This window comes from Lissotriton vulgaris, chromosome 7 (genome assembly GCF_964263255.1).
Source record: "Lissotriton vulgaris chromosome 7, aLisVul1.2, whole genome shotgun sequence".
NCBI lineage: Eukaryota > Metazoa > Chordata > Amphibia > Caudata > Salamandridae > Lissotriton > Lissotriton vulgaris.
The window spans coordinates 1,140,510,678-1,140,527,041 of record NC_141695.1 but is presented as its reverse complement, the minus strand read 5'-3'; the positions used below and the strand labels follow the sequence as shown (position 1 = coordinate 1,140,527,041).

Below are 16,364 nucleotides of genomic sequence, written 5' to 3'. Positions count from 1 at the left end.
AACGTGCGATAAAAAGACAAGGGCAGGCCGTCCGGCCCCGGGGTCTTCCCCAGAGGAAGATCCTAACGGCTGCCTTTACCTCCTCCTCGAGGATAGGTCCCTCCATTTTCCTCGCACAGAGTGGATGTAGAGACGTTCCCTCCATAGCCCTGTAGAACAGCCTCCACCTCCTCAGAGGACGGGGTCTCTCCCCGATACAGGGCGGCATAGCAATCCCGGAACGCCTCGCATTTGTCCCTCCCCGAGGTGACCCTGGTTCCGTCCGGCATTGGACTTTGGCTATGTGGGCTTTGGGCGCACGCGCTCTGTCGCCCCGCTAGCAACCGACCCACCTTGTCCCCTCCTTCAAAATAGCGCTGCTTCAATGCCAGCAAGGAGTGCTCTACCTTGTTAGTGCGTAGGAGCCTGAGCTGTCCTCTCAGGTTGGCGAGCTGCCCCCTGGACTCCAAAGAGGAGGACTCCCGATCTCGTAGCTCAGCTCGCTTGATATTTCTCGCCAGGCTATCTTCCAACTTGCTGGCCTCCCACCTCCGCACGATCCAAAGAGAGGTGATGTGACCTCGAATCGTAGCTTTAAAGGCGTCTCACACCACAGGAAAGGGTGTCTCCGGGAGATCGTTACTGGCAAAATAAGAGTCAATCGCAGCCCGGATGCTCTCCACATAAGCTGCATCCCGGAGAATACTCGGCGGCTAGCGCCACCGCACCTCTCGGGTAGGGCAAGTGGCCGGGTCCTGCAGGAGCAGCTCAGCGTGGGCATGATCGGACAGCGAGATGTCCGAGATGGAGACTCCAAGCGCATCGCGTACCAGGGCGTGTATGAAAAAAATAATCTATGCGAGAGTACGAGCGGTGTGCATGGGAGTAAAACTAGTAATCTTTCAACCCCGGGGAGAGGTATCGGCACACATCTACCAACCTCAAGGACATGGCCCCAGTACCACTGAATGAGGTATCGCTACGGTCCACCGTTGGGGTCCCACACTAAATTGAAGTCCCCGCCGAGGACCAAAAAGGGGTCACCACAGGGAACATGTTTCCGGAAGAGTGTCTAGAGGTACCCGTCCTGCTGCTGGTCTGGCGCATAGACATTGCATAGAGTAAGCTGCCGTCTCCCTACCTCCACTGTAACTTTAAGAAAGCGCCCGTCCCCACTCCTAAAAGGTTTAGTGTCTCCCCGCTGAAGCCAGATCTGCACAGTATCGCCACACCCGCCGTTTTAGTATCCGCCACAGCCGAATTGAAGAGGATATTTAGTGTGTGCCATGCGCTTCTTATCCGCCTGTAGCAGATGGGTTTCTTGCAGGAATATGATGTTGGGGTTCCGTTGCAGGAGGTAGCGCCAAGTTTGCTTCCGCTTATTTGGAGAGTTCAGGCCCTTCACATTAAGCGTCAGGATCTTTTAAGGGATTAGGTAAGGTCAAAGTCATGTTAAGTGCCAAGCGGGCTCCACCAACGCCCCCAAAGTCGCCACAGCAGAGACATGAACACAGGAAGAGGCCCAGCCGCCCACACGCGCTCAGGCAGCCGCAGCCGCCCTATTCCCCCCCCCATCGCACACAGATAGAAAGAGAAAAGGGGGAGGGAAGGATGGTAAAGGAGTAAAGAAGGGAGGAAAGGTCAAGAATCCCAGAGGCGGCCAACCAGACCACACAGCAGGAAGTATCAACAAAGGCCAACCAGGCCAAACTGTACTGTCCCAGTCACAGGGCATCCTACACCCGAGGGTTTAGATGCACTCAGGGATGTCACTCCCTTAGGAACAGCTCGGGGGAGTTCCGTTGCGGTCTCAAGGGCATGCTTCAGTAGAGCCTCGACAACCCAGCTACGCTGATCTGGAGCTGGGATGCATACGCAGGGTCTCTCGTCGTAGGGTCATCCGGGGTGAGGAAGACCACGTCAGCGGGGGTGCAGACTTCGAAACACTGTGGATCGTTGACCAGACGATCATGGCGTAGCAGGGCGTGAGGGCGGCCCCTCCCGATCCCCCTCCAGATCCCCCTCCAGGGTGCGAATATATGCTATGATGTCTTGTTTGGCCCGCGAGGCAGACCGCTTCAAGGGGTGGGGAACGGCGATGTCGCTGCACTGTGGTCCACGAGGGCTTGGCCGGGACCCGGTGCCGTTGTCGAGAGGGACGGGGCAACTCCGGCAGCCGAAGTAGTTGCGCCGCCTCCTGATAAGATCTGATGACTCTGAGCTTGTTCTCCCACTGGAAAATGAGGGCGAAGGGATGGCCCCATTGATATGGGATGTCTAGGACCCGCAGCTTCTCCGTCACTGGCTTGAAGGCTCGGCATCTGCGCAGGGTGTTGGGCGCCAAATCTATGAAAATTTGTATCCGGTGTCCTTCATATTTGAGGCCAGGTTTGTCTCTTGCCGCTTTCAGAATAGCCTCCTTCTCAGTGAAGAAGTGCACCCGCGTCAGGGTATCTGGGAGAAGTCCCGGTCTCCCCGCGGGCCCGGAAACCCAGTGGGCCCGGTCCGAAGCCGGCGGGGAGAAGTCCTCATCCCCCCCAGACCTCATGGAGGAGTTGCGCCACATAGGTCATGCTGTCGGTTCCTTCCACCCCTTTAGGGACTCCCCGGATGCGGAGGTTGTTCTGGCGGCTCCGGTTCTCCAAATCCTCCTGCTTGACCTGCAGCTCAATGTTTTGTTCCTCCAGCGCTGCCAGACGCTGCCACAGGTGTTCCTGGTCTTAAGTACGCATGTCCAGCGTTTTCTCTAAGCTGTCCACCCGGTCCCCCAGCTCAGTGACGTCTTTCCGAAGCTCCTTCACGCAAGAGTGCACCTCAAATTGTAGGGAACCAATCTCCATTTTGAGTTCAGACATAAAGGATGCCATTAATGCCTGGGTCACTGGCAGCGAGTCCCCAGTAGCCTGCGATGGTCCTTCAACGGACGTCGACGCTCCTGCTTTACCTCGCATCGCCACAACCGAATTGTCCTTGGAGGCCGCCGTCTGACGGCTTTGCCCCCTTTGGAGCGCGTCATCGCCAGCTCCGGTGCGGCTGGTCCGCCAGCCCCTGGGTGTGCAGAGTCCAATGAGCAAGAAGCTTGGAGTCCGCGCCTCCAGGTGCCGGGTTTGGGCCTCAAGATGGTGGCGCAGACACCCCAGGAATGCTGTGAAGCAAGAAAGGTAGGGAAAGGCACCCCAGGCCCCGCAACCCACTGCTCGCCGAATATCACCGGGACCAACAGTCCGTTCCCCAGAGAGCGTTTTCCAGCGTCAATCCGCCCTCTGGGTAAAGTAGAGTAGAGTGCAGGGGGAAGCGGGTCGCACCTCCAGGCCGCTGGTAAGCCCCACAGAACCGGTCCCCACAAAGCCCCCCAAGGGAACCACCAGAGAGCCGGCACCTCTCCCCCTGTCATGGTTAGTACACCCTGGGGCCTCGTCCTGCAACCTTAGCAATATGTGACGCCGGTCAACGCCGGAAGAAGCCACCCAGCGTCCCACAATCCACCTCCTCCAACAACCTCATAATGGCGCCATGCACTTCCGGTGAGGCGTGTCCCCGTCCCCCCCGAGGCAAAAGCAACACAGGCAGCACAAATCCCCCCCGAGGCAGCAGCGCAGGGATGCCAATGTCTGAGGGCCACACAACAGGGAATCACAGCAGGGGGGTGCACTCGCCTCGCTTCACCCCATGTTAGTCACCCCCAGTCAGTCACCCCCAGTCACAATCTCACTGCTCCCAGCTCGCAATCCCAGAGGGTAAAGTCCACTCACCCTCCTCCCAGACAGCCGGGGTGGCGTAGGGCACAGACCACTGCTGCCAATCACTTAGTACCTCAGGGTGGCGGACAATACAGGGCCTCACTTGACCACAGGCAGCACAAGTCCCCCCCGAGGCAACAGCACGGGGATGCCAATGTCTTAGGGCCACACAACAGGGAATCCCAGCAGGGGGTTGGGGGGGGTGCGCTCACCTCGCTTTACCCCTGGTCGGCCAGTCACAGTCCCGCCGCTCCCAGCTCGCAAGTCCCAGAGGGTAAAGTCCACTCACCCTCCTCTCGGCCAGCCAGGGTGGCGTAGGGTACAGACCAACGCTGCACTGCTGCTAGTCACGCAGGACCTCAGGGTGGCAGACAATACAGGGCCTCTCTTGACCAGGGTCAGCGGCACACAGGGCTTTCACTTCAAAAGACAGAGCCGCTCTCCTGCAAACCCTCCGAGGGCCCCCCACCCGCATCCGGATCGATGCCCCAACCTCGCCGCCCCTAACGAGGCTCCAGAAGCCGTAGGAGCAGGCCAACCAACTTGATATATGCAGCGGGCCTCCGCGGCATTAGGGCGGGCCGCCCAGAGCCTCCAGGCGGAACGATCGCAAAATGGCAGCACTCTCGCCCTGAGTCGGGTATCTCCCCTTGTGGACACCCTGCCGTCGCCTCGTGGTCTCTGGTAACTCAGTCACTCTGCCCCCTCCCTTCCAGGCAGTATCACGGGGTGCAAAAGTTTCATGCAGGGGCAGATCTTTTGGGTGTAGCAGCTCGCCATGCCCAGGGCCCCCTGGCCGCACAGTGCAATGATCCCTAAAGTGTCGGGGGAACGCTCGCACTGCCACACCGTTCTCCTATGGCTCCCTGGTCCCAGCCTCACCAGACCGGGAGAAGGCTCAGTGCTTCCACAGCTCGATGAGGGCAGATAAACCCACCGGGGCCCCGCGCCGTGCAGGAATCACAGGGTGGGCCCTCCCCAGGCCGCCGCACTCTAGGCCGCTCGCCTCGATCACCACCAGGCGCTTGTGGGCTCCAGGTCCGCCGCTCTCACCTCCGCTGCTCAGTGCGGGCCCCCACGAGTTAGGGTCTGGATGCTCTTCCGGGTGGGGGGGGTGTGGGGGGGCCTCCACCAGGGTATCGCACCAGGACAGACCTCTCCCGATCCCACCTTCAAACTGCTGCAGATACGATCCCCAGGTTTCCCCTGCCGATGCACAGAGCAGGGGGTCCGGGTCTCGGCGCTCTCCACCGAGGGGGCCCCGCCGGGCCGATCCGCAATCCCTCACGTCGCCGCTCACCCGCCGTTCGAGCTCCCACCACCACAATCGCTCAGTCCCCGGCCAGCCGTCTGAGAACTACAGCCAGGGCCAGTCCTGCAGGGGAGTCTGCGATCTCGTCCTCCGGAAACTTCAGGGAGTCGGCAGAGCGCTGGAGGAGCTCTTCCCGAGGGTTCACAAAATGGCAGCCTCTTCCTCCGGACCTCCGAGGTTCTGCCGTCCCCTGCCTGAAATGTCGCCGCCAAACGCCCCACAGCTTGCCCCGCAGGTGCCTTGAGTCCAGGGGGTCAGAGTCCACCCCTGAGGCTGCGATGGCGGTACCCCAGTTCCGCTATAATAGCTCAATACAGGTAGCGGATCACCGGAGCTCCCCCGAGGCACGTCTCACCACATTGCCGCCTAGACCACGCCCCAGAGGCTGCTATTTTATGAATAACTGATACCATTAAGTTGGTTCAAGGCCACAATGCTGCCTTAATGTTGTTAGATCTTTTGGCAGCTTTCAACACTGTCACAATACCTTGGTCTTAAGTCTAGCACACATAGGCCTGGGAGGAGAAGCCTTGAAGTGGTTCAGCTCCTTTCTGGTTGACCAAGAATAGTCTGTATCTATGAAACCATACTTTTCTAATGCAAAACCTCTTAAGTATGGAGTGCCCCAACGGTCAGCATTAAGTCCTATGCTGTTTGATTACATGGCCCGCTGGCCTTTCTAGTGGAGTCCTAGGGTTTCAATATTATGTCCTATAATGATGATGCCCAGTTTCTCTTCTTTTTTGAGGAGGCTATGTATGTGGCTAGGAAAACTTTCCCAGCCTGTATGAGGGTGGTCATCAATTGGCTGAAAATAAATCACTTACAATGCAACCAGGATAAGACGGAAATCCTCCTATTTGGGCCCTTACTGCCTTTTGTGAAACAGGCCTCCACTAGTCAATTAAATCCCAATGCACGTCAGACCACCCCACCCCACCAGACCGTTAACGCCTCCTTGCGTTTTGATTCGAAGTGAATTTTCTCCTATACCAGCCTTGCCCCTTGGTCAGTAAACACCAGTTGCCTTCTCGGTAGATACTCGCAGGCGTTGTAGGACATAGTGGAAGATATTTTGCCAGATGACATTCAGACCAACCTACACTGCTGTATCCAAAACAGCCAGGATGCAGCAAATTACTCCATAAGATCAGGTCTGGACACTACCGACTGCTTTCGTTAGTCAGTTGGGGCAAGTGTGGTGCTTTGGCGCCATGCTTGTATTCACTCCACCAATTTCTCAAGGGAACTCAGTCGCTCATGGACATGCTGTTTGATAGCACACACCTCTTCAGAGAAAGTTGGTCTCAGCCCTGGAGCACTTTAAATATAAGCAGGCAAAATCATGGTCTGAGGGTTTGGCACTGCCAGGATGGCACTTCACCTAGCAAGTTCGCCCCTTTCGAGACTTCGGAAGAAGATACCAGCAGAGTCAGAGTCCAACTTTGCCTCAACAACAACAGACCTCCTATGCCTTTCGAGACCAAGGGATGAGATCTGGCCCCCAGCGGCATGTACAGGCTCTCGCAGGCAATTTTATTGCCATGTGGTACTGCAACAAACCGGTCGGACTGTAGTCATGGATCCTCTACCAAGAAGTTGCTGAATCAGGGCATCTCCCTGATTGTACAACACTAGCAGGATCTTTGAATGTAAAGGAGAACGAACATTCCAGCGTTGCTTAGTGAATCACGAACGGCCGCTTCATTTAGAGGTGGCACAGAGTTTCTTCCAGCAATCGGGAGAATCCCGCCTCAATATTTTCGCCACTCCAGAGAACATTCAGTGTCCTAAATTTAGCATGTTGGAGTTCCCAAGGCAGTTTTCGCTTGCAGTTGACTTTCATCTTGATTGTGACTCTGGACTACTGTATTCCTTCCCGACTCTACAGCTCCTACCCAGAGTTGTAAAGAAAATCAGGACTGACTGGTCAATGACTTCCTCGACTCTGGACTGGGTGAGTAGAGTGTGGTATTCGGAACTTCTGGCTATGAGCATATGTCCTCCAGTCTGGAAGGCCCTTTGGGAAGACTAGTTGTTGCAGCAGCAGGACAGCATCCTTCACCAGAGCTGGCCCAAGCTGCATCTCTGTGTGGAGATTGAGCAGCAGCAGTTGATGGTTTTCCATCTTCCTCCCATAGTGGTTGGTGTCCGACTTGGAGCCAGACGTTCCTCCACCAAAACGGTTTATGTTGCCTGCTAGGAGAAGTTTATTGTACGGTGTTCCTCTTGCAACATTCCGCCTTTATGGGCATGATTAGCTTATGTACTTTTACATTGTCTTTAGTCTAGCATGGTCTTGCTGTGGCAAGTTTATTTGTCATCCTTTCGACCTTTTTACATCTACCTGATCAGCCATCTCTTTTCAAATCGCCAGTTGTGGTGCTTTTCTTGAAAGGGCTGATTCGTATGTTCCAAACAACACCATTTGTTATGCTGCAGTGGGATCTTAATCTAGTTCTCACCTTAGTCTTTTGCACTCCATTTAAATCGATACATAGTTTTTACCTAGGTCTCTTGACATTGAAAACATTTCTCATTGTGATGATCTCAGCTCATCGCGTGAATTCACTATAAGCTCTGCCTGTGCAACAGTCATCTAACAACTTCTACCTGTGCAAGTTGGTTCTTCAGACAAAAGCTTCCTTTCTTCCAAAAGAGGTCACACCATTCCATATAAGGCTATAATTCCCCCTACCTGCTTTCTCACCAGTCTAAAGAGGAAGAATGACTCGATTGCCTTGACCCTGAAAGGACTCTGAGCTTTTACATTGATCGCATCATGGAACATCGGGTGGACAATCATGTCTTTATGGGTTTCTTTGTGGCAAAAAAGGGCAAAGCGCAACATAAGAACTATTTCCAGAAGGAATGTGTTGTGCATCATGATCTGTTACGGTCTGGCCAAGAATCAGCCTCTGGCAGGCTTGTGCACCTATTCAACCAGAGCGAGGATAGCTACCACTGCACTGATGTGCCAGTCTTGGACATCTGCCAGTCTGCTACGTTTGCGTCCTTATATACATTCACAAAGCACTACTGCCTGGATAACCAGGTCTGGTGGAGGAGCATTTTGATCAGTTCCACAGACCCACAACTTGAGGAGGTACTGGTATGGTATCTACTCACAAGGTGAGGATTCTAATTTTCTCTCGTAGGGGATTTCCATGTGTAGTCTTAAGCACTGAATAGTCCCGCCCACGTTCAGGGACCCCGGAGCTCTTTAACATCATCTAAGTGTAGAGGTTCGCCTTTCTTCTGGAAGGTGTGCAGAGTCACTTAAAGAACAATATTATGCAGCCTGTAGGAGGAGGCTACAATGGCCAAATTCATTATTTTGAAGATAAAAAATGTTGCCAGGAGAGGTGTCTGCATGTAAATGCATAATGCTTTTGTAAAACAATTCAAATGTCTTTCACAAACCCTTTGTTAGAAGAGTATAGAAATGAAGAAGCACAAGACAGTGTAGTCTCAAAGGCTGCCATTAAAAGAGCTGAAAATAGACATGGTCCCTTTAAGGCCCGGAGACGTCCAGTATCCCATCATGCTTCACCAGAGGCAGTTACCCACATTCTTTTTCCAGCACGTGCTGTCAGAGCATAGGAGCATTGAACTCTGCCTTTTTAAGGCTTTTCTCTTCAAAATGTACCTGTGATTTTTTCTTAACCTATTTACTCAATGTTTTTCTACTCTCCCTTGCATTTTTGCAATTTTCTGACCAGAATTGGTACACTTTGCCTTTCAAAATGCCATCTTTATTTGATAAGTGCCCTTCCTTTAGGAGAACGAAAGCCAAAACGGATAACGGGGCTTTGTCTGTCCCGATCTAGACGATTGGCTCATAAAGGCGTACATTTTCAGGAAGTTAAACTCCATTTAAACTGGGCAAACGACTTCCTATTATGCTTGGGACTTCAGCTCAATCGCAACAAATCTCAACTAGTTCCTGTTCAGCCTTTACATTATTTGGGTGCCTCCATTTACAACGTCTAGGCAAAAGTGCGGCCTTGGGAGGAGAGAAGCTTAGCGATCCTTCAGTAATGTTGCTTTCTCACGACTGTCTCAACCCAAGGTGAGGACGGTTTCATCTCTCCTCTGTTTGATGGCCTCCTGCATATTTCTCACTCAAAATGCACATCTCCACATATGACCTCTCCATGAATGCTTAGATGACCAGTGGGATCAGCTAACGGGCAGTTGGAATGAGAGGATCCATTTGTCCCTCCATGTCAAGCATTCCCTTAAAGGTGGTGCTCCCCTACCAATCTGCTTTAAGGAATGCCTTTTCACCAACAGGTTCCTTCTCAGATCATAGTGACGGATACATCACTTTAAGGCTGGGGAGCCCACATGGATCTTTTACAAATGTGGTCCCCAAAAGAGATGTCTTACCACATCAACCTCCTCTAACTTCGAGCAGTCCGTCTAGCTCTCAAGGCCTTCCAGCCATCATACAAGTCACAGACCCTGCTTGTTCAAACAGACAATATCACCACAATATAATACTTCAGCTAGCAGGGGGGGGGGGGGCGAGGTGCAGGCCTTTGTCACTAGAATCCCAGTCCTTGTGGAATTGGTTGATCGCCCAAAACCTATGGATCATAGCGACTCATCTTCCAGGAATTTAACGCACAGGCGGAAGCTCTCAGCAGAGTTCTGCAAAAAAAACGCAAATGGATCTTGCACAACGACGTTGTTCACTACGTCTTTGAGCTCTGGGGCACATCCTCCATAAATTTGTTCGCCACAGGACAAAACAAAAAATGCCATGACTTCTCCTCGAACTTCCAGGGACACTGGGGAATGGCCTGTAGAGCGACTGTTCCAGCAAACTTCTTTACGCTTTTCCACCGATTTCCCTGTTCTAGGCGATTCTAATCTAGCTCTCCCTCTCCAATGCCTAGGTGATACTCCTAGCGCTAGAGTGGTCCCGTCAGTGGTGGTTCATGCACCTGCTTCACCGGTCACAGCATCCCATGCAGACCCGAAGTACTGACAAAATTCAGAGGCCAGATAGTACACCCCAATCTCTCCTCCTTGAATTTGGCTGCATGCCTCCTGACACTAGCACAATATGGACATTTGAACCTGCCACAAGACTGCATGGAAATCCTGAAAGAGGCCAAGCGACCATCCACCCAGTCAGCATATGCCTTAAGTGGAAGAGGATTTGCATCTGTTGTCCATCCAAAAGTTTGGATCCTACAACTTGCCAGGAAAATATTATTCTTCATACTGATTACATCCTGCAAAATCTGGCCTCAAATTCTCTTTCATAAAAGTTCACTTGGCAGCTCTTACTCCATACAGTAAATTTCATTCACAAACCCTTTTTTTTTTTTAATCCCATTCTCAAGGATTTTCTAGAGGAATTGAAGACTGTTTTTCCTTCTATTAGGCGTTCTTCCCCTCCTATGGAGCTTAATGTAGTCCTCTCCCGCCTTATGCAGCACCAATTTAAGACCATACACAAGGGATCTTTCCATCAGCACTCTTGTAAAACCGCTTTTCTTGTAGCAATTACATCAGCACGTAGGGTTAGCTAGCTCCAAGCTTAGTGTTCTCACAAACCTTGCACCGTTTTCTATTCATTCAAAGTAGTTATGAGAACTCACCCAAAATTCCTCCCTAAGTTGGTTTCAGATTTCCATGTTAATCAAACTATTTTATTACCCACATTCTTTCAGAACCCATCCACACCAGTCGAGAGAACTCTTCACGGAGAGTGTTGACATTTTATCCCGATAAAACATGCAACATCCGCAGATCAGACCAAATATTTGTTAATTATGGTCTGATCTGCACTGGTCTAGTCACTCCTAAGCAATTCATTTCAAGATGGATTGTTTCTTGCATCCTGTTATGTCATCAGAAATCGAGTAAACACTCTATGCCAGACCTAAATCACATTCCACTAGAGGTAAAGCAGCCACTGCTGCCTTAATGCGGAATATTCCCATTACTGAGATTTGCAAGGCAGCTACATGGAGGACATTACTGCCTTCATTCTGAAGCTAGGGCAGTCCTCCATGCAGGGCAGACCTACCTCAAATCAATTTGCTTAAAGTGCTTCTGCAATTCACTCTGTCTTCTCCACCGCTATAACTAGGTATGGCTTTGCTATTCTGTTCAGTGCTTATGGTTATACATGGAAATCACCTACGAGAGAAGGAATAGTTTCTTACCTGTAACTCCAGTTCTCTCGTAGGGGTATTTCCGATAAGTCATAAGCAACACTCTCTCCTCCCCTGTGGAAGGGACAGAAATACTCCTAGATCTTATACATATCATTCTTCGCCTCAAAAAGAACTGAGGTAACTGCCTCTAGCCAAGCATGATGGGATACTGGAGGTCTCTGGGGCCTTAAAGGCACTATGTCTATTTTCAGCTTTTAATGGCAGCCTATGAGACTACACTGTCTTGTGCGTCTTCTTTTCTATACGCTTCTAAAAAAGGGTTTCTGGAAGACATTTAATTTTTTTTATAAAAGCATAATACATTTACACGCATAGACACCTCTTTTGGCAACCTTTTTATCTGCAAAATAAAGAATTTGCCTACTGTAGCCTCCTCTTATAGGCTGCATAATATTTTTCTTTCTTAAGTGTCTGCAGGCCTTCCCAAAGAAAGGAAAACATCTACAACTAAGCAGATATATTAGATAAAGTGTTCTATGGTTCCGCGCGTGTGCTGGACTAGTCATTGCTTATGACTTATCATGGGAATACCCCTACGAGAGAACTGGAGTTACAGGTAAAACTATTTTGTAGAAGTATCCATCAGAATAAAAGGTTACTCTCCTCCTCTAATGCTCCTTCTTGTGGATACTCTTAACAGCAGATTCCTCACTGACCCACCCTTCTCTGTGTTCTGTGGAATGGACTCATTTATTGCATCCTAATAAGATTCCCGTTTAAAGAGCTACACACTGGCACAAATTTGATTTCTAAGAGCTCCACGTCTGACAGTGCAGACAGATCAGAACGAAACTGGCAGAGTGCAATGTGGCATCTATGTATGGGCTGTGACATCACTTCAGGGGCGAGGCGGGCCTGACGGATAGCTGCACTATATACCACCTACTAATGCACAAGGGAGTTCTTATGAAAATGTTCTGGATCCAGTCTCGCGTCTGGGGGTATTCGCAAAGTAAGGAATCTGCACTTACAGTATTATCTACCAGAAAGAGAGTTACCAAAGGTAATAGCTCTTTCATTTTGTATCACAGTGAGGTACTTCTACCCGTGTGTGCAGTTACTGTAATACCCATTATGTAGCTCACAATACAAAGCTAATATCCAACACTTAACTGTGTTTATAACAACTCTCGAGGCAATTTTATAAACTTCAAATAATTAAAGATTTTGTTTAAATCATGCATGGTTTCAAAATCAAGCTTTCTGGTTTCCCTGCAGATATTTATATTGGGTGCATAATTCACAGAGCTGTTTTAAAAGTTTGTAACTTCTGATTGGTATGCTACATAAGGATCTTTTCAATACAAAGCATCATCCGATAATACCTATTATAAAAATAGAAATCTGTGACATGCTGCATGTGATTTGTATACAGTGGACACCTCAACTGTCATTTATTTAATGTTCCAAATCTTTGACCAGATACTACCACACAGCTGTACATGGATTATACCATGGAATGTATATCTTTTTCCCACAGGTGTCTTATCTCCCTAACCTATCTTAAAATTGTGTCTTTTGTGCTCAATTACGTAAGAGCAAATACCTTTAATATTATATTTTTCCACATTTCCAGTATCTTTGGGGTTAGTCCGAAGGAAAAAAAAATACAGTCTGACTTCTACTGAACAGCACCTCGTGGATCTGCCCACTTTGACTCTACATGGTACCATTACTGTGTGACTACTTGGAGTTCATTTAATCCATTTTCAATTCTACCTGCAAGTGTTTAAATGTGTCACTGTGAAACATTTAAGTGAAATCTTTTGTGCATTGTTTCTGCTAGGTTTTGTGATTTATCATTGTGCTAAACTCTGTTAACGAACTGCTAGCTCCATCCTTTGACCTGCCTTGGAAAGAACCACCCTCAGATTCTAAGAACAACATGGTCACAGAACTCACCCTACATTGGTTAACTAATCCAATGAGGTGAGAATGAACACCAGAGCAAGGGTAGTTGATGGTGTGTGAGGTGGTGCTAAACAGAGCACAACACATATCCACACTGTGTCCATTAAAAAAAAAATGTTTTGCAGCCTGCTGTTTAGAGCAACCAGATGTAGAAACCAAAAACTGGCGTATACCTCTAGCGAAGAAGTAGACTATATTATAACTGCAACTTTGGGCCAGGGAATGAGATCATTGACGACTCACTTAAATGACGAGGTACAAGCTTGGTAATTTTGTGTCAATGGCACAGAAAATGAAATCCAGCTTTCCTGTAGTTATACATGCCAACAGACCGAATTTTGACGGGAGACTCCAGTTTTTCATGCCAAAAATGGCTTTATTTGAGATATCTTCTGCTTCAAAAGAAGTAAATTGGGGAAAATGCATTCTCCCACTTTTGGGGGGAAAATCTACCACTTTCCTGTTCTAAAATGTTGTCATGTATGCACAGTATCTGTGCTGTGTAATTGCTTCTTGGTAAGTGTTTCAAACTAATCCTGCATCGGTACACAGACTTGTCTCCATCTGTTCTTAGATGTCTGTCTTAAAAAAAAAAACAAACGTGATATACTTACAGAAACGCTCCTAGACGACGTTCAAAATCAGGAAGTGTCCGGCAAATCTGTGATGTCTGGCCACCCTAAGCCCTAGATGTTTTGTCGCACTAAGCCTTCTTTGTGTCACTTTCTGGTGTACTAATGTCCATGAACTCCCCTTTTTTTCCACAGTGTCACTATTGCATTCCTCGGGCTCAACCAGTTTTACCTTTTGACATAAATTTACCCCTGGGATCTGCTGGCTATTTTCCGTCTTTTCCCTTTCCATGGAACTTGCAACTTGATTTTTTTTTCTATCAGTTAGCGCACCCTATTGATTGCCTGGCTTTAGCTGCTAGAGTTCTCCAAGTACAACCAATGGAGTAGATTCCACCGGAGTGCAGCTACCTTGTGATGCTCTTTGTCGGATGGTGCTAGACTCCACACTCTAGGGGTTGTGCTGAGGTGGACACTGGGTCATAAGGCCCTCTTTGGACACATGAAGGTGAGATCATGGATTTCCCCTCTCACTAGAAAGAAGCAGAGTGTGGCCGCAGATTTGCAGTTGAAAGGTAACACGCCCCTATCAAAGGCTAATAAGCTTGTTATAGCTCATGTCCTCATTAATTCCTTTTGTGTTAATTAAGCACGCCTTGAAAGAACTTGTGTTTAGCTGTCTCCATCATAAACAGAGTTCTCTATCCCTGCACTCAGTGTGGCTGTTTCCCGGGTGCTTGCCTATGTGTTCCTCTCCATTGCTTTCTCCTTATGCAGCTCCTCCAGCCCTCCACTCTGTTGCTTCTGTATCCCCTCCCATATTGTTACCTCCCGTGTTGCTGTTACCCCACCACCTTACTTCATGTAACATCCGCCCCTCCACCTTCTTTATAAAACACAAAACACGTTTTCATGCTTTAGGTTTAAAAAAAAAAATTGAAAAAATCACCCATCGTTTTTTAGATGCACGCGCATGTATGGTGTGTGCTCGCCTACAGAATGACAGCGCAAAACATGTTTTTTTTCTTTTATACTTTAGCTCTGCTGCACAGTGCTAAAAGCCATTGTACATTAGACAAGGCAAGACCTATGGGCGTTGCCAATGCTTGTTCTTGTTTTAATGCCACCAGTGTAGTTGCAGGCAGTTTGTTAGTGTTTTATGTTTTAAAAACATGCTGTTGCTAATTAACCATTATGTACCATCCTACGATGTTCAGTGTGTTGAAACCTCCAGCTGGTACTTGCACTACATAAAACACCACTTCTCCTACCACCCACCCCATCACTACCCATCTGCTAGCCATTTTTGCTTTTCCACACCTGCTGGGACCATTGCTGCAATCTTTTGCATAATAAATGCAACCGTGGCTGCTTTGTTGGGCAAAGTAAGTGGAGCATTGGAACTGCAGCACTACTATTAGTGTGTGTACACAGTTTTCAACTGTCCCTTATTTCTCAATTGTACTTTTTTGAGGTATTGCTGATAAACTATTTTGCAGATGCGTTATCATCCAGGGATGTTAAGATAGGATAGTATCTTTAGGAGATATACAAGTGGTCAGTTGGGTAGCTTTATGTCCTCTTGAGCCGTTTCTGCATTAATGTAGGAAGCCTTTCATGATTTAGTAACTCCTATTTTGAAAGGTTTGAGTTTGTGGCGTACTGGTGCTCTGAAATCTAAGACCCTGTCATAGAGGTTGCATATAGTGAATAGATATGAGGCGTAGCCACTATTTAATCCTTGTTGGTGCCAAATGTTTCCTAATTTCCTTCCCCTTGCAAGAATGCAGGTGTGAATACTCCCATAGGCAGGAGGGAGCACTGATGGGCGGGTCCCACTTGTCCCAGATTCCAGCACTAATAGAACTGTTTCAGAGTCCATTCCCGATTGAAATTTGGCTTGTTTAAGACTTCGGACTAAGAAAAGTAATGCGCCATCTTAATCTTTTTGCAGGTAACACAGATACTTCCGGTTGACATTCCCATCCACAGACTGCCTTGGAAGATGCTGTTGCCACAGACTTTGAAAATGCCTTAATTGTATGGCGAAGCCTTAAAACTTTCCTTGTATTGCAGAATCTTCTGATTCATACCTCCCCTTTGGGGCAAAGTGTTCTCTGTTTCACAAATCTGTGCCTTATTTAAGTGTGGAAATTTTAAGTACATGAGACTAAACTATTTTCTTCATTAAAAAAAAGTGCTCGTTTTTTCACGAGCTCTACGAAATTAAGCTATTGTGTGTGTGTGTTCATCTATTAAATGCCTTGCGTGTGCTGGGTTCAAAAACAATTGTTTCTCTGGGTTGCTAAACGTACCTAAGCTCCACCTTCTGAATAGACCAAGAGATAATAATGTATTATTTAAGTTAATGACCAAAAAGTTCAGTTCTCACCTATCCGATGTGAGCATTGTTTAGTGTTCTATTTAAACTTTTTTTTTTTGCATGAGTCCCAAAATATGCGATAGAACAAATGCCAATTCAGTATTAAGTGCTATTTAAAACAAGTGAAATTTTGTTTGTACTGTTTTGAAGTTCCATTTTGTATTCGGATTTCTAATGCCATATGACATGCCCTTGACTATCTGTTCGTGGAACATGGCTGGATCAAGGTGCATTTGAGCGTAGGACTGGAAAGTGTCCAAATCGGAGATG

The 16,364-nt window shown here is 48.5% G+C and overlaps 1 protein-coding gene across 1 annotated transcript in view; it reads left to right on the top strand.

The window, feature by feature from the left end:
- The window catches only part of ATP6V0E1 (ATPase H+ transporting V0 subunit e1), a 140,023-nt gene extending 124,082 nt beyond the window's left edge, over positions 1-15,941 (top strand). Inside the window, exon 4 of the mRNA XM_086931578.1 lies at positions 15,666-15,941. The gene's annotated coding sequence lies outside the window, so the exon portion shown is untranslated. The remainder of the gene's footprint in view (positions 1-15,665) is intronic.
- The last annotated feature ends 423 nt before the right edge of the window (positions 15,942-16,364 follow it).